The sequence below is a fragment of the Sorex fumeus genome, unplaced genomic scaffold (genome assembly GCF_029834395.1).
Source record: "Sorex fumeus unplaced genomic scaffold, SorFum_2.1 ptg000098l, whole genome shotgun sequence".
In the NCBI taxonomy this organism is placed as follows: Eukaryota; Metazoa; Chordata; class Mammalia; order Eulipotyphla; family Soricidae; genus Sorex; species Sorex fumeus.
Genome location: NW_026606155.1, coordinates 62,883,389 through 62,906,341, shown reverse-complemented (window position 1 = coordinate 62,906,341; position 22,953 = coordinate 62,883,389). Strand labels below are relative to the sequence as shown.

The 22,953-nt window shown below is 39.0% G+C and overlaps 1 protein-coding gene across 2 annotated transcripts in view; it reads left to right on the top strand.

The window, feature by feature from the left end:
- The first annotated feature begins 473 nt into the window (after nucleotides 1-473).
- Nucleotides 474-22,953, top strand: part of AKAP6 (A-kinase anchoring protein 6) — a 562,035-nt gene continuing 539,555 nt past the window's right edge. The window contains exon 1 of one of the 2 annotated variants that reach the window (XM_056134199.1): nucleotides 474-659. The gene's annotated coding sequence lies outside the window, so the exon portion shown is untranslated. The remainder of the gene's footprint in view (nucleotides 660-22,953) is intronic. The other variant, XM_056134200.1, reaches the window with a different exon arrangement.

Below are 22,953 nucleotides of genomic sequence, written 5' to 3'. Positions count from 1 at the left end.
TTCAGAGAAAATGATTAGGGTAAACTTTATTGGTCGAAGTTTGCCTATTTTTGGACAATTAAAGCCTTTAGGAGTTTGCCTGTATTTTGAAAACAAGAGCCTATTTACTTTTTAGTTGTTTCTGTTCCATCTTTAATTTAAAAAAAATGATTTGTATTTTTGGTCTTTGGCAGATGAGCAAAAATTCTTTTTATCAACTTTTTAAAAAGTATCATAATTCTATACAGAGAGGAAAAAGTGGTTGAATTGTGCATTGTGCATTTTGAATTTTATTTGCTTAATAGTAAATACTCTCCATCTTTCCTAGACATGTAACAACAAAGAAGGAGGTCATTTTAATTTTTTTCCAAAGTGCCTTTAGTTTAGAAATTCCCTTTTAAATCAGTGGATAAAATCAGAGATCCTCTTCCTTTGGTCTAAATTTTGCATATCGTCTGTTCCTTACAGCGCTTCCGTATTGTCTCAGCCTCCACTGGAAATGCAGCAAGGATTCCTAGCACATCCCAGTTGCCATAGCAACAGCAGTCTTTCCCATAATGAGCTGCATCATCTGAACTGATGTCACAGCATCATGCAGCAGGTCAAACAAGGCATCTTCTAGTATTGCATCCTACAGATGTGCTGTAAACATCAAAAGAAGACAGTGGGAGCAGGAGATGGTGAGTGTTAAATGTCTGGGCCTTAATTGCATGGCTGTTTGTTGGTTAGTCGATGTCTGCTAAGGCGGAGGTGGGGGAGTGTTGTCTGCTTGAAATGGACTAGGGAAAGGAGGGCTGTTTTACCTAAATCTGTTTTTCAGTCTGCTGGGTTAAGACAAAGGCCTATAAGAGTCATAGAAGAATAAAAATAAGTAGAATTATTCTTGCTGTCCCTTTAGCCGTTATTTTTTTAGTGTTCTTGTAGAATTTTTAAAAATAAACATAAGGTAATTTCCTATTGCAGAATTCAAAACAGCCTCTAAAAGGAGTAGTTCATATATGTAAACACTATGACGATAAATAATTTTTCTGGGGCAGAGGTATTTGGTCCCTATTTGTGCTTAGATTTATAAAATATTTTGTAATTTGCAGTATGAAATTCAGTATTTACCTAGGTTGGGTTTCAGTTTCTTCATCGGAGGGAATGAATGCTGAATAAGCATTTAATATATCCTAATGTGAAAGGAAATCATTTACATACTTAAGGCAATTTGTTGAAAATATAAAGACCAAACCAAAGGAAATTACTTGAGCCTTTTTGATTTATATGGTAGTTCTTCAATCCTTGTCCTTTATAGCTGCTGGACTGCCACAATGTTTTTCCATCTTTAGCTAGTCTTTAAAATAGCTGGAGTTGTTTGCTGCTGACTTGTAACAAGTCTCCTCTCTGCGGCAGTTCAGCAAAGGGTAACCCTGAGGAGAGGCTCTGGAAGTGGAAGTGGCAGGCATCTTGTAATCTTTTGCTTAACTTTAACCAGAATTTGATAAAATGAATATGGTCCTCGGTTACAGATGTCTGTGCTCAGTCATAACCTCATTTCTGAAACTCAGATAAACATGTGTCCATTTTCATTTCAACTCTTAGCTTTATCAGTAGCACAATATTATTATTACTATCATCATCATCATCATCATCATCATCATCATCATCATCATCATCATCCAGAAATGTGACTTGACAGCATCAGAAAAGGTGCAGTGTGTTGCCTTTTGTTTTGGAAATGAAATGGATTTCCCTGGTGCTCTGATTGCTACTAAGGGAGAGAAAGGAGGAGGCACATGTCAGTTCATTTGATCAATATGTCCACTTGTAATCAGGGAGTGGTCTTTTGGCTCCGTGCTGCTGAGTTGATAGTTTTTATTTGAAATGTCTTACTGGAAAGGATGGCAAACCGTGAGTTGTTGATTTTTTTAGGAGCTTTATTGAGTCTAAAAGAGATGTATCATAGGAAGCCGGTAAAGCAATACCTCTAGCCAGCTTGAAGTGATTATTTTTGCACAGTTGAGCATATTGGTCCCATTAGGCACTGGCTGGAATGAAAGACCTCAGATTTTAATTAGTTTGTTTATATACATCACACACATGCTACTCTCAGTCCTTTAAGCTCATATGGCTGACATGCAGTTGGATGGGAGGGGAGAGGTCAGTTCAACCTGGCTTTATTGCTAGCGTTTAGGAGCATAAATTGTTCACCGCCTGCTTTTCTATGTCATATAATGTGAGGAGAAAGCTCTATTGGGACTTCTGGGTGTGAACACAGCTAAGTCAGAAGCTCTAAGGTGACAGGGAGGAGTTGCTAGATGGTGATGGGGGAAGGGAAGGTTTGTCTACTGGCTGGATTACGAATCTAGGGAAATTCATTTCCCATTAGAAAGCTTTTAAAGTAATGTTTCCAAGTGAAAGCAATGAAAAAAAGACTTGTTAGGTAACGGTAAATTGTTGGGAGTAGTAATAATGAAGGGCAGTATGTTATTGAATTTTCTATTTGCTAATTTTTCGTTCCTTTTGTCTAATAGTGTTCCCAGAAGCTTCATCCAGGGTGATTTATACTGTTACTGGAAGTTGCAGAAGCTAGATCCTTTAAGGACAATATTAGAAAAAGTGGAGTCATAGTTGGAGGAGGGTGGGAAGGTGCTAGTACATGTGGTCTGACGCAGTTCTCTGGTGGCATTGCATCCCTGCGCAGAGAAGCTGGTGATCGCCCCTATCCCCACAAATGTTCACAATATGTGTACAGTTCCTGAACTTAGTGCTTTGTGTTCTTTTGGCTTCAGGAGAACAAAGCTCTGGTAATGGGAGCTGTCACCCAGGCGGTGGATTTCTTTGCAGAGGGCCACAGCCTGACTTGCTGCATGTCTTAATTACTGGTTAAGGCTATTTCAGTTGCTTTAGTTTTAATATATTCCCACGGGGTGGAGAGGGTATGTATGTGTATATGGGGAAGGGAGAGGTTGCTTTATAATTGCATTTGTTGGTGTGCCACTAATACTTTCTAGAATTTAAAAAATTTTGTTTCATGGTGATGAGCGAAAGAATACAGTCCTGTTGACATGACAATGTGGCCAAACCCAGAAGCCTTTCAGGAGCTTCCATGCTTCACATTATGGATTTAAAAAAAGCTGAATTAAAAAGACAGAGAGAAATTAAATCTTCATGAATAAGTAGGTCATGGTTGGAATGATAAAAATATTGATTATATTTTGTCTTTTGGGATTACAACCCAGTAGTGCTTAGGGCTTCCTCTAGACTGATCCTTCCTCTAAACTGAGGGATCATTTCTTGGAAGGGGTTGGGGGACCATATAGGGTGCTGGACTTAAAGATAGGTCAGGCCCCCATACAAGGCTAGCACCCTACTTGCTGTGTTATCTCTCCAGTTCTAATGATCACACCAGCAACTATAGGTCATACAGTAAATAAGTGATTGCATCCAGATTTTGAACCAACATGATTTGTCTATGATGCTCACATGCTTACTCACAGTTATCTTAGTTTTTATGGTATCTTAACTGCAAACTTTAGAGATTAGTCATCATCACTATATCGCATTCACCTTACTGCTTTTTATTCTAGTTGGAAAGTCAGAAATCATGAAATTCTGTGATCTACTGCAGGAATAAGCATGTTCTTGGTCATAATCTTGGGCAGAATCTCTTATCCTCAAGATTTAAGTTATGTGAATTGATTCTCAGATCTTTTTCCACTAGCTTAGGTTGACAAATCTTTCTAGCAGGATATGAGTAAATGTTACACAAATGAGTGTGAGCTTGATAGAACTGTAACTGCAATCTTACTTGAGTCAGTAATGATTCAGAATTGTTGTACCTGTGTTATCAGCTTCGTAAATAGTTCTTTGCTAACTTTAATGTATTTATATTCTCTGGCACCAGACAAAGACATACAAGGAATAGAAGAAGAAACTTTTTTTTTCAAGTCAGAAAATTATATCTAAAATTAATCCATCTCTTGGGTCTTATAGATAGAGACATAATATTGTTGACTGTGTTAGTGACTGAATCAACCCTGCCTATTTCTGATGAAGTCTACATGTGATTCTCTTGTGCTACATCCTGGAAACTTTGTGTTTAGGAGAGCTGACACAGTCATCTCTGCATCATTGTGCTCATTCCCCATGCAGATGCTATCCTGCATCTTTAGTGGACTTTAAGAGCTGTTCTTTGTTTGACTGTGAGACTAATGCACATACTGATAGCATATTGATATTGATTCTGGTATAGTGAGAGTGCTTAGAAATATTACTCCACAAAGCTCTTTAGCCTTTTCTAAGTTCTGGGAAGAATTTAATCACTGTCCCAGCTATCTCAAGGAGGCCTAATGTTATGATTACATGAGCTACAGGAATAGGAGACTCAGAGCAATGCCTTCATTAGAGTTTCTAGACACAGTGACTATAGATGTTATATTCCAATAATAAAAGGACCAGTGATATAAGGGAAATTAGTCTTCCTGGTATAGCCACGTCTCTCATTTGCTCCTCTTCTCAATTCTAGAATCAGTGGACAAATGCAGCCTACCCAGTTTTGATCCCTGGCACCTCATATGGTCTTCAGAGTCTGCCAGGGGGATCCCTGAGTTCAAAGTCAGGAGTAAGCCCTTAGCACCACCAGGTGTGGCCCAAACATCCAGAACCATACAAATACAAAGTAAAACACAAATAAGTTGTTTTGATCATACAGATTCAAGTCGTTTCAACAAGTATTAAGTATCTAGTAGGCAACAGGCACTGACAGGGAACATAACAGTGAATAAGACAGATTCAAAACATCTTTCCTATTATACTTTTAAGAGAGGAACAAAAATAGTAAGTTTTTATAATTTTGAATAATTTATTATCTTTGGAATTATAGTACTATTTCTGTTTACTTCTATCACTCATACTAACTTAAAAAATAAACCAGCACTACCTCTGCATATTTGTGTGTGTGTGTGTGTGTGTGTGTTTACTTTCATATACATTGTCTACATGGCTGGAGCAATAGCACAGCAGTAGGGCGTTTGTCTATATGACTGGAGTGATAGCACAGTGGTAGGGCATTTGCCTTGCATGCAGCCAGCCCCACTGAGCCGGGTTCGATTCCTCTGTCCCTCTTGGAGAGCCCAGCAGGCTACCGAGAGTATCTTGCCCGCATGACATGACATATTCAATATGCCAAACACAGTAACAACAAGTATCAAAAATGGAGACATTACTGGGCCCACTTGAGCAAATTAATGAACAACAGAAGGACAGACAGTGACAGTGTCTACATGTGGAGGTAGAATCATTACACCAAATAATTGCTTCGTTTATGCTTCAGTTTTAATTACAATTTTGCTAGACATGGACAAAGCAATAATGTCAATTTAAATTTTGTTGGTATAAATTATTCTGAAAAGTATAGTTATAATCAATAAAAATATACATATATCTCAAGTGACACACCTAATGTAGGAATATAAAAATAAATGGCAGACTAATTAAGGGAACTAGTATTTGAAAATTCTTATCAAAATACTCATTTATTAATATCCTCTAAATGGAATATTCCAGACATTGTGTTTCCAGACATAGTTGCCACTCAAGGAAGGTATACTGGGCATTCCAGCTGTAAGTGGGCTCTTTACTTACTCTTGCAAAAACCACTTTGCACGAGAAGTATTTTCTAGACAGTCAGATTGTATGAAATACATAATATTGTGTTTAAAATTATAATCCTATTTTTATATAATTTTTCTCATATGTGTTTATAAATGTATAAAGGACATCCGGTAGGCGATAGTCCCTTGCAGATGGATGACCACTGCTCATACCCAATGCTGTACAGGGACTGTGAGTGGGAAGATGGACTTTTCTGGAGAACATCACTTCTTAAAATAGAACTTTGGCTATAGCAATAGACATTTAGGCATGTTGAATAAATGAGGCCGAAGATTTTATTTAAAGTGCTTTGATCTGTAAGCAACTGAAATTCCCGGTAAGTTTTTTTTTTTTTTTTTTTTTTTGCCAGGGGGAGGTATGCTTGGGTCACACGAGTAGTGCTCAGGAAGCTACTCCTGGCTCTGTGCTCCAGGCAACACTTGAGGTACCACACATAGGGCTGGGTTGTAGCTACTGCAGTCACATGAAAAATAAGGTCTTACCAACCTCTGCCTAGGTTGGTTTTAAAAATTGCTGATGATAATGGAGAGGGGCTTTGTTTCTTTTCAAAGTCACCAACCCATATTTTTCTTTATTCTTCAGCTATAGCTCATGCTATGGTTCAAACTTTTCTTACTATTTTGTATCTGTGAGATATAAATCATAAAGGAAAATGCACAGAAACTTTTAGAACAGGAGTTCAAACAGAGTGACTCATGAGCATGTGATTGTTTTATATAGTTTCAGGGCAGGTTTCATGGATTTGGAACCTGGGCAGTTAGCTGAATCCTTGCATTTAGAGAGTGTCCACACTTGGTTTAATATTCTACTGTTTTCATCTCGATGTTCTGAATAGCTTTGAGCAGGAGGTTCTGCATTTTCATTTTATACCAGAACCTGAAAATTATGTAGTCAGTCCTGACTGACTTTTTATGGGGTGGAGGTGGAGGTGGGGTAGGTGATTCGGGCCACACCCCATGATGCTTGGGGTCCTCTCCCTGCTCTGTCTTCAGGGGCTTCTTCCCAGCACAGTGCTTAGAGAACCAGGTCTTGCTGTAGATGAAACCAGGGTTGGTCATATGCAAGGCAAGTGTCTCAATCCTTGTACTTTCTCTCCAGTCCTGTATGACTTCTTTGATATAAAAATATTAGGAGACAAGTCTGAGTTTTATGAGTCATTTAACAAAGTTGCCGATCTAGCTTAGCTACAGCAGTATTCTTCACTTTGTCCTCCAGTCCCATTGCTCCTGCTACTGCAGTTGTTGAGCAACTTTTTCAGTTGGAGAATTCTGCTCTGAAACAATTCAGACACATTGTAAAGCCTAAGAAACATAGAGGACCATTGTCAGAGTATAGACCTCATGCAAGGTGATTTAGAGGCATCCGTGGTAATTCAGCACCACACAGTGATTCTGTGACATTTCTTTTATAGGCAATGTGGGGATTATATCACATTATACCTGAAGACATTTGGAAGGTCAGACTTATTTGTCACTACCATTGGTTTCATGGGAGAAATCAAATCTTCTTTGCAAAAGCAAGCTAATTAGCAATCCTGTTAGTTCATTGTTTATATTAATTCTCTTGCCCTTTGTTTACTACTTGATTACTTTTATCACCTCCTTTGTTAAACTCAGTTTTAAATTACACATTTTTATATTGATGGGTATTTTTTTTTAAACACTATTCTCTCTTCTCCCTTCCCTCTTCTCTTTACCCCAGAGGCTAAGGGCCTATAATTTGAGGTAATATTACTGCAGGAAGAGGTTTTTTTTAATTAAAAATGGAGGTACAGTCAATATTTACATGACTCCTTCTCCCGAAAGGCAGTTCCAACCATGGTAATGTTCACAATCTACATCGGCCCTTACTGTTTACCATGAGAGCTGGTGATTGACTTCTGGGTCTTAGAGTAGATGAAGTATGCTCATTCGCCATGTCACAGGGAGAAGTGACTTTCCTAATATACAGATGTGCAGATAGTTGTTAAAGAATTAATATGAAAGATGGCACTTGCTATACAGGAAAAGGGAATGATATTTTGGGGCTGTGTGAGTAAACAAGAGCTTTGACAAATCCCAAGTGGCTTTTGTCACCTCTTAGAGGATTAAGGGCAGAGGAGGAGTCTTCTCCAAATCTCAGCTCTCAAGAACTCATATTCTTATGATGTACCCCAAAAGAATACAAAAGCCCACCATGTCCATAATTGTACAATTTGTAAGACTAGCTGCTTAACATAATTTCACTAGGTCGGCAACTAATAAGCACAACGAATGTGCAAGATCATGTGTCAAATGGACAAATGTTATTATAGATTTGGATGACCAAAGACGTTGAGAGCTTGTCACTTATTTAACATCTTGTCTGAAAAATTTTTCTCCTCTTTGGAGGTACCTTGAAATGGGTCTTCAGACAGCGTTGCCTATAATACTCTGTTATTCTCACTGAATTTCTTGATTAAAATCCTATCCCCCCTCCCCCTTCAATAACACATAACTCTCTCTCTCTCTCTGGCCAACTCTGCATCCTTGTTTACCCTCCCCTTCAGCTTTTTTAATTTATTATGCTCAAAGCTTATTTATACCCTGCCAGCCTCCTATCATTGTCACCTCTAGGACAGGTCTGAATCCATCATAATCCTTGCTACTAGCAGAGGCCAGGGCCTTCATCTTCCTCCCTGCCACTATTCCCAGTACATATGCATGAAAACAGACTGTCTGGAACAGGATGTTAGTACAGCCACTGTCCTATGATGTCATCTGTTTACCTATAACTTTTCATAGTTTGTTCAGATGTGACACTATGCTTCTCCTTTTCCTTTTGTGTAAATTAGAAGATGCTTCCTAAAATTCTTAGTCATTTCTTCAGGTATTCCATGTGGAACATTAACTAGCAATAATCCAGGCAGTGTGGCATATGCATATGCAAAAATGAAAGGAGTTATGCAAATATATCTTAAAAATGTTTTTAAACTTGTTATTACATTGCATATTCAATTAAAAGTAGATGAAAATGAAGGGGAATAGGTTAAGAAGGCAGACAGTGCATTAAGGTGCCAGAGACCTGTTTGTTTCTTTAGCCTTGGCTGTCAGTGGCATGCACATTCTAGCACTTTCAGGAAAATGGCAAATTTATAAGTGCAGGTGCTTCAGAAGAAAGAATATCTGAAAATAGAGATGAAAATTAAAGCAAGCACAAAATAGACTTGATGCCTTAGCGAATAAAGAGTAAGATTGACAAATCAAAATATTGTTTTTCATTAATTTAATAAATAATAAACAATATAATATTTTTTTCTTTTTGAGAAAATTTGACTTTGCTCAAAATTTACTCTAGACTCTGCACTCAGGTATCACCCCTGATAGTGCTTGGGAGACCATAGGTGGTGCCAGGAATCTAATGACACTTGGCGAAGCATAAAGCAGGTGTCTTAATCTCTGTCTCACCTCTTTAGTCCTGATAACATAACTTTTAGGCATCTGAAAATTTCCAGTTTTTATTGAGAAAATGGCATGGTATTGTATAAGTTTGAGGTACAGTGTATGATGGTTGATTTATATACATTAAGCATTTGAATTGTGCCTAAACTGAAAAGGAATCAGCTGATAGCAACAAAAGGGCACTTAACAAGGTTAGACAAAACAAGGAATTTTACAAGGTTATTTTTCTTTAGGGTATTTTTCCTTTCTTCCACTGCTCTGGCTAGTATTATTCAGCTTTTTTTGTTGTGACATCAATAAACACTTACGTTTTGTCTTATTTTTTTAATTTTCAAGAAAGTAAAACTTACGATTTCTGGCATGATGTTTTTCTCAGATTCTTACATGCTAAATCTTAATATCATTTTTGTGTTCATACTGCACGTATACTCAAGATACCCAAACAAATGGTAGTAAAATGAATCCTGTAGACTAGCTTGAGGAAAGAACAAAATGTTTCTTATGAAGAGGGGTCGGGGGGAGAAGGCTATTGGTATAGAGAATATATCACGGAGTCAATGATGGTTGGAGTGATTGCTCAGGATGGGAGAAGTGTGCTGAAAGTAGATAAAGGACCAAACATGATGGCCTCTCTCTATATGTATTGCAGACCATAATACCTATAAGTAGAGAGAGTAAGAGGGCAATTGTCTGCCATAGAGGCAGGAGGAGGGGTGGGACAAGGGTTGGGGAGGAAGACTGGGGACATTGGTGGTGGAAAATGTACATTGGTGGAAGACGGGTGTTCATTCATTGTATGACTGAAACTCAAACATGAAAGTGTAGCTCATAGTGATTCAATAAAAAAAGAAATTTTAGGGCTGGAGTGATAGGACAGAGGGTAGGGCGTTTGCCTTGCACGCAGCCGACCCAGGTTCGATTCCCAGCATCTCTTATGGTCCCCCGAGCACAGCCAGTAGTAATTCCTGAGTGAAGAGCCAGGATTGGTCCCTGTGCATCGCCAGGTGTGACCCAAAAAGAAAAAAAAAGAAATTTTAAAAAGTATGCAAAGACCAATTAATAACCATGCCAGAAAAAAAAAAAAAAGATAGTTGAAAACAAAGGCTTCCATACTTATTTGGCCTACCACCTCCTTTCCAGAAACCTCAATTTAATTTAGCGACTACCTGGCACTCTGCCATTATTAAGTGAAATAATAATGGCAGAAAGTGCTGCCCCCTGCCCCTTGCACCCAAGGTAACTATTTGCACATAATTGTTGCAGTTTGTCGGACTGTTGATCACTTTGGGAAACACTGCAACAACAGATGGTGGTGGTAGTGTCTCATCATTAAACTCAAAGAAATTGTTTGCAGTAGACATTTTAATTTGAGGAGTTGGAATCTTAAAACCCAACTTTTTTTGTTGGTAGTTGTAGGGTTTGGGCCATATCCAGCAATACTTGGGACTTACTCCTGACTCTCTACTCATGGATCACTCCTGGGAGTGGTTGGGGGACCATGTGCAGTGCTGGAGATCGAACTAGAATGTAGGCCTGGTGTAAGGCCAGCAAGCACCTTAGCTGCTGTACTATATCTTTGGCCAAAATCTAACATTTTTTTTGAATTTATATTTTTATTGAGATATCAGAATTTTCAGAATTTTTAAAAAATTTATTTATTTATTGAATCACTGTGGGAAAAGTTACAGAGCTTTCAGGTTTAGGTCTCAGTCATGTAAATATCAAACACATTTCCCTTTACCAATACTTATTTTTAACCGCGAACCCCAATAGGACCCCACCTCCCACCCCTCCCAATCCCTGTGAGGCAGATGAGTTCTAGTTAACACTCTATCTACTTTGACTAGATTCATTGTTTCGATAAAGGATGCACCATTATTATTTAGAGTTTACGACCCCCACCCCCAAATCAGACATGCTGAAAAAGCGTTGTGAAATGATTTGCTTTCTACAGCTGGGTTTAAGAGTTAAATGATGTCGCGCGGCCACGTGGATTTCTGCTATTTTACTTATTAACCCTGGAAGAATTTCTATTAAAAGTTAGATAGTTAAGAGGTTGGTTTCTGTGCTCTGGAGTCATGGCCGTGCCGGAGAGCCACTCGTGGGGGGCAGCTGGTGACCTCGGTTGGGCGTGAAGGATGGACCGGAATGCCCCCCTTCCCATGAGGTCCCTGCTGCCCCCGACCCCCGGCTCAAACCTGCTGTCCACAAGGCTCCCGTGCGGCTGCCATCTTTCTTTCCAGAGAGGAGAGGGCGAGACTTTTCAGAATTTTGAGTCATTGTTTTATACTCACAGAAGAACAGTGCCAATCCATCCACCATAGTTTGACATCCCTCTATATTATCCTCTCTTACCCCATCCCTCTCTTCAGTTCTCAGTTCCATTTTTTAAAATTAATTTTTATTAATAACACCATAATTTAGAAAGTTGTTCATTATACAGTTATTTCAAGCATGAAGTATTTCAGCACTACCAGTATGATGACCCTCCACCAATATCCCCAATATCCCCAGTTTCCCTCCCAGTCCCGACGAGCCTCTTAGGCACATAACAAATTTACTTTATATTGCTTATTCCAACAAAAGTTCTCAGTTCTATTGATTAAGTCTCAGGGTTTGTTAAAATTCAGCAGTTAATACATAGGTACATAGACTAGTGTTCTCAGAGCAGGAGATGAAGTAGTGATATGGGCAGGGGTCGAGGTCCCATGGGAGCAATAGTAAATTTTCCTTTTTTAACTTAATGAAACATAGAAACTAAATAGGCACAGAATCTGGCAGAATGGATTTTGGAATTAGGTGTTTTACTTTTGAATCTTAACCCTGCCATAAAATTACTACAGCTGGGATCTCCCTCCCTCAATAATTTTCCCCCTTATTTAAATGCCATTCCCAATTAGGCATCCATGTGATGCCAGTGGTCAAACTTAAGACCTTGAACATACTTTGCATATATTCTACTTTACTGCCTGAGCCATATCCCGGCCCTGCATTTGGGATCTTGAGCTTATATATTTGTGGGAGAATATTCATTTTGCAGCATAAAGTAAAATAATTTTATGTAAAGTTATTGTCTCAAAGCAAACATTTGGGAAATAAAAATTATTTTAATACTCTGAAGTAGCAGGATAAGATTACTACTCCCCCAAGAAGAAATGTAATTTCTTAACTTCAATCCAGAAACCAATAAAATCATTTTTGAACATCTATTAATGGAGAGAAGAATCCTTTAATATATTTTAAATGCTTTTATTGCACTAGGTACATGCATTGCTGCATGTAATTTCCTTCCCTGTTTAATTTTTCTGCATAGTACTTATCTCCTAACTACTCATTTTACTGATTTTCATCTTCCTCTATTATAAAGCAAATTACACAAGGACAGGGTGTTTTGACTGTTTGTTCACTAATGTTTCCTTAGTTCCTAACAAGTACCTGGCATTTGGTCATTGCTTAATAAATACTTATTACAAGAATGAATGAATCCATATTATCCTGTGGCAGACCAACATGATTGTATTTGTGTGTATAAAATGAGTTCTCTTTTGCAATGATGCCTTCAAGGTTCTAACTACCCTCTACTGAGTCTTTCTATCCCAACTAGCATGCCAATAATATGGATTGATGATATTGATGATTAGGGTTAATCACCATCCAGTGATTCTAAATTCTTCTATTGTAAGCAGAGATACTGAGTAGCTCTTCTCTCCTATGACTTCTCTCCTATATGGGATTTCTGTAAAGAGGACATAATTGATTCCACATGTTGTTTGAAAAAACATTTCTCAGGTCCCGAATGATAGCACAGCAGGTAGGGTGCTTGCCTTGCACACAGCTGACCCAGATTTGATCCCCAGAATCCAATATGGTACCCTGAGGCCACCAGGAGTAATACCTGAATGAAAAGTCAGGAAAAAGCCCTGCTGGTTGTGGCCCAAATACAAAATCTAAAACACAACCACCAAAAAGAAAGATACATCAGTTCTCGTGTAGATGGTTGCCTCTCTTTAGTGCATTTGATGCCCTTCAGAAAAATTACTTTTTCTCTCACAACCATTGAATCTTTAGTGTAAATAAATCTCTAATTGGTTGAAATGGCGGATGCTGAAAGAATCTTGGATAGCATCAGGTAGGGATAAGAATTAGCTATGGCAGTAAGCCTTTCCTGTTGTTATTAAAAATGCCCTAATGAGAAAGTAAAGCATAGACACATAATGGTGTTGTTCTGCCTGAAAAATGTACCATCTCACCATGTAGGAACTATGATAGCTGATTTTTGCTATTAGGTAAAATAGCAGTTTTACCTAATTTTTAGCAGTTGGCTATCTGTAGCAGAATTTTGTGTCAACGTATTCTTAATGTCACACTTTTGAACCGAGTATTTCTTAGCTAGCAGGTGTGAATTTTTTCCTTGCAATTTTAATAGCACTTTTTTTTAGAATACCTTCCTCTTAGAAAAAGGAAAACAATATCCAAAACCAATTAGAAAAACAACCTGAGAGAAGGCAGTATTCTGGTTATACCACAATAACAGACCGAATAAAAGTATGTGGTGCTGTTTAAAATTCAGTGTTTTTATTTTATGGTCTTGAAACATATTAAATATGTTATTCTTAGCAATCCCATTATGCTACAAGATAAATTATGCCTCATGAAAAATTTCTCGCATCTGTTATACATACCATGGCTAGTTGTAATACACAAGGACGTTATTATGTTTAAATTACTTGAAAAACACACACAAAAAAACAACTTTTTAAGAGTTTGAACTGGGAGTAAGGAAGCTGAGTTAGAGTATCCAATAACATTAGATTTCCGAATACTAATTTCCTCCATAATAACATTTTAAAAGTTAAATTTAAATAGTTCTTATTTTCTTTTAGTTTTAGGCCTTACAATATTCTTCATAGTTTTCAGTTGTTCAACTTTGCAATTTTTCTAAATGGTGATTCACAAAATATTTTAAGTTTTCTTAGTATTCTTATATAGAAAAAATATTTTAATTTATATTTCATTTAAAATTTACATGTGTTTCATTAGCTTGTGGTTAACCTTTAGTTAATATATAAAGATTTACTTGAACAAATTATTGTCATTCACAGCTAGTTTTTTTTTCTTGAGAATTCATGTATGTTATATTTATTTCTCTTTCTAACCATAATATGTAGTTTATGTTAATGAACTAAATAGTTGCTTCTTCATTACTCTTCTTATTGAGTGGTGTTCAAGGTCTCGCCCTGGAATGATGCTTTGGGGACCATGAGGTACTGGAGAACAATCCCGGGACTTCCACTTGCAAGGCATGAGCACAGTCTTTTTTTTAATTTAATTTTTATTAGTGACAAACCATGAAGTATAGTTGTAGACTTACAAATTTTTGTGCTTGGGTTTCAATTATGCAATGATTAAGTACCCATCCCTCTACCAGTGCCCATTTTCCACCACCATGGATCCCAGTATCCCTCCCACCCCCATGCCCCCCATCTCACCCTGTTTCTGTGGCTGGGCATTCCCTTTTGTTCTCTCTCTCCTTTTGGGTGCTGTGGTTTGCAAAAGAGGCATTGAGTGGCAATCATGTTCAGTCTAGAGTCTACTTTCAGCATGCTTCTCCCATCCTAGGAGGATCCTCCCAACACCCTTTATTTGGGAGCACAGTCTTTTAAGCCAGTATCCCTGACCCCTAGAGTCTTCTTATAAACTCATTCTGCTTCTTTAGACATTCATAAAAATGCCAACTACACATCACTTTTTTAAGGTCAAACCATATGGAATTTCCATTTTTGTAGGTCAAAAAAGGCCATGCATTTGTAGTTTCTGTAGTTTTTTGTGGTTTAACTACATAATTTGATAATTATCATAACATTGTTAGTTTTAAAAAATTCAGTGATGAAAATAATTTCTTAAATGTACTAATGCAAAGATCACGTAGGGGCTTGAGTGAGATAGTTGGGATTATATCCTACTTTTTGCTACCAATAATGTACCTTGGGCAAGTCACTCAGTTGGAGAGCTTCAGTTTCCTCTTTTGGAGAATGGAAAGAAAAGGTGATGTTCTCATAGACTTGCTAAAAGTCTCTATGGTTTCAGGAATGGTGCTGGACACTCACTCACTAGGCACTTAGTAACTTGCCTTATGCTCTTACTAAAAACCGTCGTAGTATTCCCTCAGTACAAAATAGTTTGTGTTAAGCTATTAAAATAAGCATGCGGGGACTTGAATTATAGCTCAGTGGCAGAAGGCACCTACCTTGAAAGCATGAAGCTGTAAGTTTGATACCTGGTGTTACTACCTATGCTGATCACAGTCCCTGCAGCTCTGCTGTTTGGGACCCCAGCACTGCAAATGAGAATACAATCTCTGGTGCATAGAGGGTGAGCACCATCCCGACTCCCAGCAAATCTATAATCAGAATATGCTATAGCACCACAAGCAAGAGAGTATGAAGCTTGAGCCCCTCTTCCTTTTCTTCTTTTTATTTGGGGTGGTAGTGGGGAATTTAAGGCATACCCAGTTATACTCAGGGCTTACTACTGAGCCTGTGCTCAGGGATTATTCCTGTCTATGCTCAGGGAAACTCATATGGTGCTGGGGATTGGACTGGGATCAGCAGAATGCAAGGCAAGCACCTTTACCCCTGTATTATCTCTCCGCCCCTTTCCTTTTTATATTTTATTTTTGAAAGCAGCAAACTTCTCTTATAAAAATTGTAGACTATTAAATCATGTATTTTTATAATAGGTTATAAATTTTATTCTGTAAATTTCTTTGTGATAAGAAATATAGTTTAAATGTTTTAAATTAGTTTAAATAGGTAAAATCAATGTCTTAAGTTTAAATAATTATAGAGTTTAAATGTTTTAAATAAGTGTTTAATGTGTTTCGTACCTACTATGTTAAACAAAATTGATGTCTGAGTTTAAAATTACTCTCATGCTTCTGGTCTCAACATAGCCCTTCCTTTAACCAAAAATATTTTTTTGGGAGGAAGGCTGAGATTTGGGTCACTCCTAGTGGTGTTCAAAGCGTACTCCTGCCTCTGTGCTCAAGGATCACTCTTAGCAGGGCTCAGGGGACCATGTGGGTATGCGGGAGTGGGGAGAACTGGGTGAGCTGCATGAAGGCAAGTGCCCTACCTACTTCCCCCCTTTAACAAATTTTGTTGTTTCGGGGATGTCCTCAGTGATACTCAAAGATTACTCCTGACTCTGCACTTAGAAATTTTTCCTGGTAGTGTTCAGGGGACCATATGGGATACCAGGGCTCAAACACAGGTCAGCTGTGAGTAAAGCAAATACCTTAGTGACTGTACTGTCACTTTGCCCCACTCTTAACAATTTTTTTCTTTTTTGCTTTTGGGTCATACCCGGCGATGCACAGGGGGTTGCTCCTGGCTCATGCACTCAGGAATTACTCCTGGTGATGCTCAGGGGACCATATGGGAATCGAACCCGGGTTGGCTGCATGCAAGGCAAAGGCCCTACCCACTGTGCTATCACTCCAGCCCCCTCTTAACAAATTTTAAACTCTACTTTTCTCTGGATGGTCCTACACTTTGTAGATCACACCTCCTAGGGCTATGAACTATTCAGGCTCACATATTCAGATTTCTTTCCTCTGGTTCTTTTTTCACAAGATTCAGTATTATAATGCTTTTGTTTTCTGTCTGAAATCTCCTGATTTTTCATTTATGTCTTTCCTCTCCACACCTAAAGTGAGCTCCCTCTTCCCTATTCCTATTTCTTCTTTATGAACTCCTCAAATAAAACCTGTTCAATTGTGTCACTCAGCTTAGAGGCTGAGAATCATTCTTAGTCTTCTCTTCTGTCTCTTCCTTTCATGCAGGTTGCCAAGTTACCCACTCCTCTTGAGTTTTTAATTCTCTGAGATTTGGTGGAAAAGTTATTATTGTCCAGTAAATCTAGGTCATTTGCTCCTGCCTCCCAGCTTTTCCTTTTTTGTGTGTGTGTGCTTTTTGGGTCACACCCGGCGATGCACAGGGGTTACTCCTGGCTCTGCACTCAGGAATTACTCCTGGTGGTGCTCAAGGAACCATATGGGATGCTGGGAATTGAACCCAGGTCAACCGCATGCAAGGCAAATGCCCTACCCGCTGTGCTATTGCTCCAGCCCCAGCTTTCCCTTTTTTAAGTCACTGATATTGTTAGACATTTTCAGTGAAAACCTGCTTATCTCCATGATCTTTTCAGTTTTGCTCTGAAATATTTTCAGCTCTGTTAAAAGTCTGTGCCTAGGACCTCAGGTATCCAATGTGATTGTGGTGAAGATGCGGAGAATATGTTCAGTCTGAGCACTGGATGGAGACTCTCCTGAGCAAAATATGCGTTATTCTAGATGGAGAGAATGTTATTTGTACCGTGAAGAGTTTATCTGATGAGAGAGAGAGAGTTCTGAGAGTTAATACTGAAGATTACTATGGTAAGAATCAAGAGGATTGCATACTGCTGATTCAGCCCCCTAATGTATTATCTTTTGCCAGCACCATTCTTTTTTGTCTTCTGAATTAATTCAAAGGCCAGGAGCCGGTTTTTAGTTTGTAGCCAGCAATACAGGCAGTGTTCACAGTAGTGTTCACAGGACAACAAAACGACAACCTTTCATTCTCTTGAAGGATTCAGAGGAGAGCTGGTTGTTTGTTGGTGAACTCAGCCACTTAGATCTGGGTTCAAATTCCAGTTTTGCCATTTATTTGCTATGGACAGGGAATGCTGTCTTTCTGAGCTCCGTATTCATTCATAATGCCTGACAGCGGTAGGGCGTTCGCCTTACAAGCGGCCAACATGGCCGACCCGAGTTCGATTCCTCCACCCCTCTCGGAGAGCCCGGCAAGCTACCGAGAGTATTCGATATGCCAAACACAGTAACAACAAAGTCTCCAATGGAGATGTTACTGGGCCCGCTTGAGCAAATCGACGATCAACGGGAGGGCCTTTACCTTTACCTTTACCTGTCCTGATTTATTCATAGTACCTGCCTTGTTTTGCACTGTGAATTTTAGAAACAATGTGTACAATGGGAAAGGAGGGGTATGGTGGTGGCCAGCTTCCCTTCCCTGCTTGGCCTTGATTTAGTGGCTCATCTCTTCAAATCTCAGACTGCAGGAGAGGTCTTCCATGGTCAAATAGGATTTCAGTGGTCAAATAATCTTTAACTCATATCTTGTATAACCACCCTGTTTCCTCCCTAAATTCTTTTACCTTTACTAGATAGGCACTATTAATATTTTGATATTGCTAATTGCATACCATATTTTATTTTCCTATTGCTCTGTTTATGGGCTGGAGCGATAGCACAGTGGTAGGGCGTTTGCCTTGCGTGCAGCCAACCCGGCTGAACCGGGTTTGATTCCCTCTCAGAGAGCCTGGCAAGCTACCGAGAGTATCTTGCCCGTGCGGCAAAGCCTGGCAAGCTACCCGTGACGTATTCGATATGCCAAACACAGTAACAACAGATCTCACGATGGAGATGTTACTGAGCCCGCTCGATCAAATCAATGAATAACGGGAAGACTGTGACTGTGACATTGCATTGTTTATAACTTGGGGACCCTTTACCATATGAAATGATCAGGCCCAACTTAAAAACTCACCATTAGAATTCTTATAATCTTGGCAAAGGAAATTCCATGTTTTAAAATGTTCATTTATTTCTCTAATACTGATTCAGTTAATGTAACCTGTTGAATGGTTAGATATTTGTAAAATATTCTGTACACTTAACTTCATTTTCCCTCTCCAGTACTGAGTATGTAAGCAATTATGGATGAGATGTCCATTCTCTGGATAAAATTGCCTAGAGAGATTCTCTTGTATTACTTGGGAAATAACTATATGACTCAGCAGGGAAAAGTTGTATTTCTGTTTTCTGTCATCTCTGGTGTAGCCTGGCACCTTTCAGCTTGAATTGTCTTGTCACTCAGTACTGGATATATTTGGGCATATCTACTGAGCCTCCTTTGTCTGTAATGAGTTGGCGGTTTGTCCCATCAGTGGAAAGTGTGTATTGTCACTAGGCACAGAATAGCCTTCTTGAGAAAACTCATCCTAAGAGAGAGAGGGGCAGCTGCAGTGAGCTCTTATTACCAGATGGTAGAGTGATTCTTAGTCCAGCGAACAGTGGGTCAGAGAAGGCGTCACCTCTCTGTCCGTCCCAGCACTCTGGGCTCAGTTCTGACAGGCTAGAGAGAAACATCGATTTGCTAGAGTGTACCCAGTAACATCTCTATTTTGAGGCTTGTTGTTACTGTGTTTGGCATATCGAATACGTCACAGGTAGCTTGCCAGGCTTTGCTGTGCGGGTGAGATACTCTCAGTAGCTTGCCAGGCTCTCCAAGAGGGACAGAGGAATTGAACCCGGCTTGGCTGGGCCGGCGGCATGCAAGGCAAACACCTTATTGCTGTGCTAATGCTCCAGCCAGAGAGAAACATACAAACATAAGAACCAATCCACTAAATAGGTAGCATTAATTGGGCACAAGACCTATCCTGCAGCATCTGTTAATAGAGTATGTTGTAGAAGTTACCTTGGTTTCCTTCTGTTCACAGATGCTCTAAACAGAGATTTCCAAATTCTTCTTTTGATTGATATCCCATTGTTGAAAATTCTAAGTCCTCCCTTGGGCTAGAGAGGTAGTAAGCTGTTAGGGCACTTGCCTTGCATACAGCAGGACCAGATTTGATCACTAGCACCCCATATTATTCCCCAAGCCTGCACCAGAAGTGATCCCTGAGCACAGAGTCAGGAGTAATCCCTGAATACCTCCAGGTATGGGCCCCAAATTAAAAAAAAAACAAAATAAAACAATTCTAGGCACTCCCTTATAGTTTTCTGTTATATATTTTGTAAAATATGTACAGAAATAAAAAATTTTAATGGATGAAACAGTGAAATCAGTGATTTTGTTTTACCCCCTCAATACTTGCCTATAGCCTTCCATAGAGTGAGCCCTGCACTATGGACCACTGTTCTGCAGCATCACAGTGTCTGTGTGTGTATGTGGGGGGATGGGGGTCAAGAGAGGGTGGTGGTTTAGTCACTGGAGCAGCAGTAGTGGAGGGGCCTGGTGGACTCCTGGCAGAGGTACCCACACTGTAGGAGTGTACATATCTGAGACCCAGCTACATTAGGCCCTACTCCCTCTTTTTAAAAATCTGGGAACTAAGCTCTGGTGAGGCAGGTGATAAAGAAACACACAGACAATACAATAATGAGACTCTGCTTCTATCTCTAGGTTTCTGATAGGGAAACATGAGTTTCATAAATAAAAATATTTCTGAGATTGTATGTTTTTATTGGATTTTAGAGTTTACCATCAGCTTTCACATGAATTCTGAATTACTGTGTAGGGCATGAAAGATGGAAATAGAAAATTTCCTTATGCCAATTTGATTATCTTTATTTCTGAAATCATAGTAGGGCCATTGGTGGCTCAGGAAATTTAAGGTGAAGCTCACTATTTTTTCAAAATTTTGATAATAAGTGCAATTAATGCAAACCCTTGGGCTGGAGGGATACACAGCGGGTAGGGCATTTGCCTTGCATGCAGCCAACACAGCCGACCTGGGTTTGATTCCTCCATCTTCTCGGAGAGCCTGGCAGGCTACTGAGAGTATCTCGCCCACATGACAAATCCTGGCAAGCTACCTGTGATGTATTTGATATGCCAAAATACAGTAACAACAAGTCTCACAATGGAGACGTTTACTGGGCCCGCTAGAGCAAATCAGTGAACAATGGGGAGACAGTGCTGCAGACAGTGTTTGGGCCAAAATATACCATACATACGCAGATATTTTTTGAGACAAGATTCCTGTGCCCAGAGGGCTCTCTAGCTGTCCTGAGATTCATTAACACAGAAGATGTTTGCTTTAAGTTAACCTAAATAGGACTTACTGGTTTTCTAATAACCTGCTGGTTAACTATTGGTTATCTAATTCTTAAAAGGGACCCGTTGTCCAATATACCTGTTATACAATGAGATCAGAGGTATTGGTGTTTGATACAATAAGAATTGAAGGAATTTTTACAGATTTATTGGACAACAGCCATTATTATACTGATGACATTGCAGCATTTCAAAACAGCAGTGCTTTGGGCAGAGATTCAAAACTACACTCTATAGTTCCAATGTCAGTTTGGACTGTATCTGGGAGTGTTTATCTTTTAAATGCCCTTCAAGTGGTTTATTTAATTAAAAATCTTTGAAACTTGAAAACAAGAGTGAATTTTTTGCAATGAAGTCTTTGATTTTTTTTATGGCTCTGAATACATACTTGAAAATGAAAGAAAATGTTTTATGGCCAAATAATAAAGAATTTTGGGGACCAGAGAGAAAATACAGTATGTCAGTCACTTTCTTTGCACGAGGCTGACCCAGGTTTGATCCCTGGCATTCCATATGATCCCCTGAGCACCACCAAGACTGGTTCCTGAGAGAATAGCCAAGAATGATTCCTGAGATATATGGGACAGATAGATTGCTCCATAGCTGGAAGCCTGCTTCATGAGCAAAGGGGAGAAGGCAGCTGGAATAGAGAAGGGGTCACTAAGAAAAAGATGGCTGGAGGAATCGGTTGGGATGGGAGATGTGTGCAGAAAGTAGATAAAGGACCAAACATGATAACCTCTCAGGATCTATATTGCAAACCATAATGCCCAAAAGTAGAGATATTATGGGGAATCATGTCTGCCAAGGAGGCAGGGGGATGGTGAGAAAGGGGGGGTATACTGGTGATATTGGTGGTGGGGAATGTGCACGGGTGGAGGGATGGGTGTTTGATCATTGTGTGATTGTACCCAAACATGAAAGCTTGTAACTATCTCATGGTGATTCAATAAAATTGAAAAAAAAAAGAATGATCCCTGAGCATCAGTGGGTATACCCCAGAACATAAAACAAGCAATCCCCCACCTCTCACAAAAGAATCCCAGACTGGGAGTGGAAGTGTCTATTCTTGGCCTTATATGGTTCTGGATCTCAGAAATAAGGAATTATCAGTGGGATTATTAGGACTTGATATAGCAAGTTTGGTTTAGATTTGGAAATTCCAGGTTCATTATGAAATGTGCATCATTACCATCACAATAATGCCAATAATAGTTCATTTCATTTGCTGAGTGTTTATTATGTATCAAACACTATGTAAGGAAGTGGTTCATATAAAATTATCTTTAATGCATTCAAAGAGGTTGAAAGGATACATATAGTGCCTAGACCCTGGTTTTTATTTTTTTTTAATTTTATTTATTTATTTATTTTTAATTTTTAATAGTGAGACATCATGAGGTACAGTTGCAGACTTACACATTTTTCTGCTTGGGTTTCAATTATACAATGATCAAATACCTATCCCTCCACCAGTGCCCATTTCCCACCACCACAGATCCCAGTATCCCTCCCACCCCCCATTCCCCTATCCCACCCTGCCTCTGTGGCAGGGCATTCCCTTTTATTCTCTCTCTCTTATTGGGTGTTGTGGTTTGCAAAAGAGGCAGTAGGTGACAATCATGTTTGTAGACCCTGGTTTTTAAGCTCCATTTTTCAATAAGAGAAGTTAGAGAGCCTAGGTTAAATAGTTAAATCTAGAATTAAGGTAGGGAAATTTAAGATAAGTGAACATCATGTAGCATATTTAGGATGTAAGAATTTTTTACTTTAGTGCTCGAAAACCAAAAGGATGAGGTATACTAAAGGGATATAGGAGCTAAGATGAAATGGGTTCTTATTGTTAAAACCTGGAAAAATTTTAGCAATAAAATAATTTTTGTTGACTTATTTTTTGCACTCATGTATATTTATTTTATCCAAAGTATAAAATGAGGTGGGAGACACTTATTAACTCAATTCCAAGGAAAAGGATAGGGAAAAAGAAAATTAGT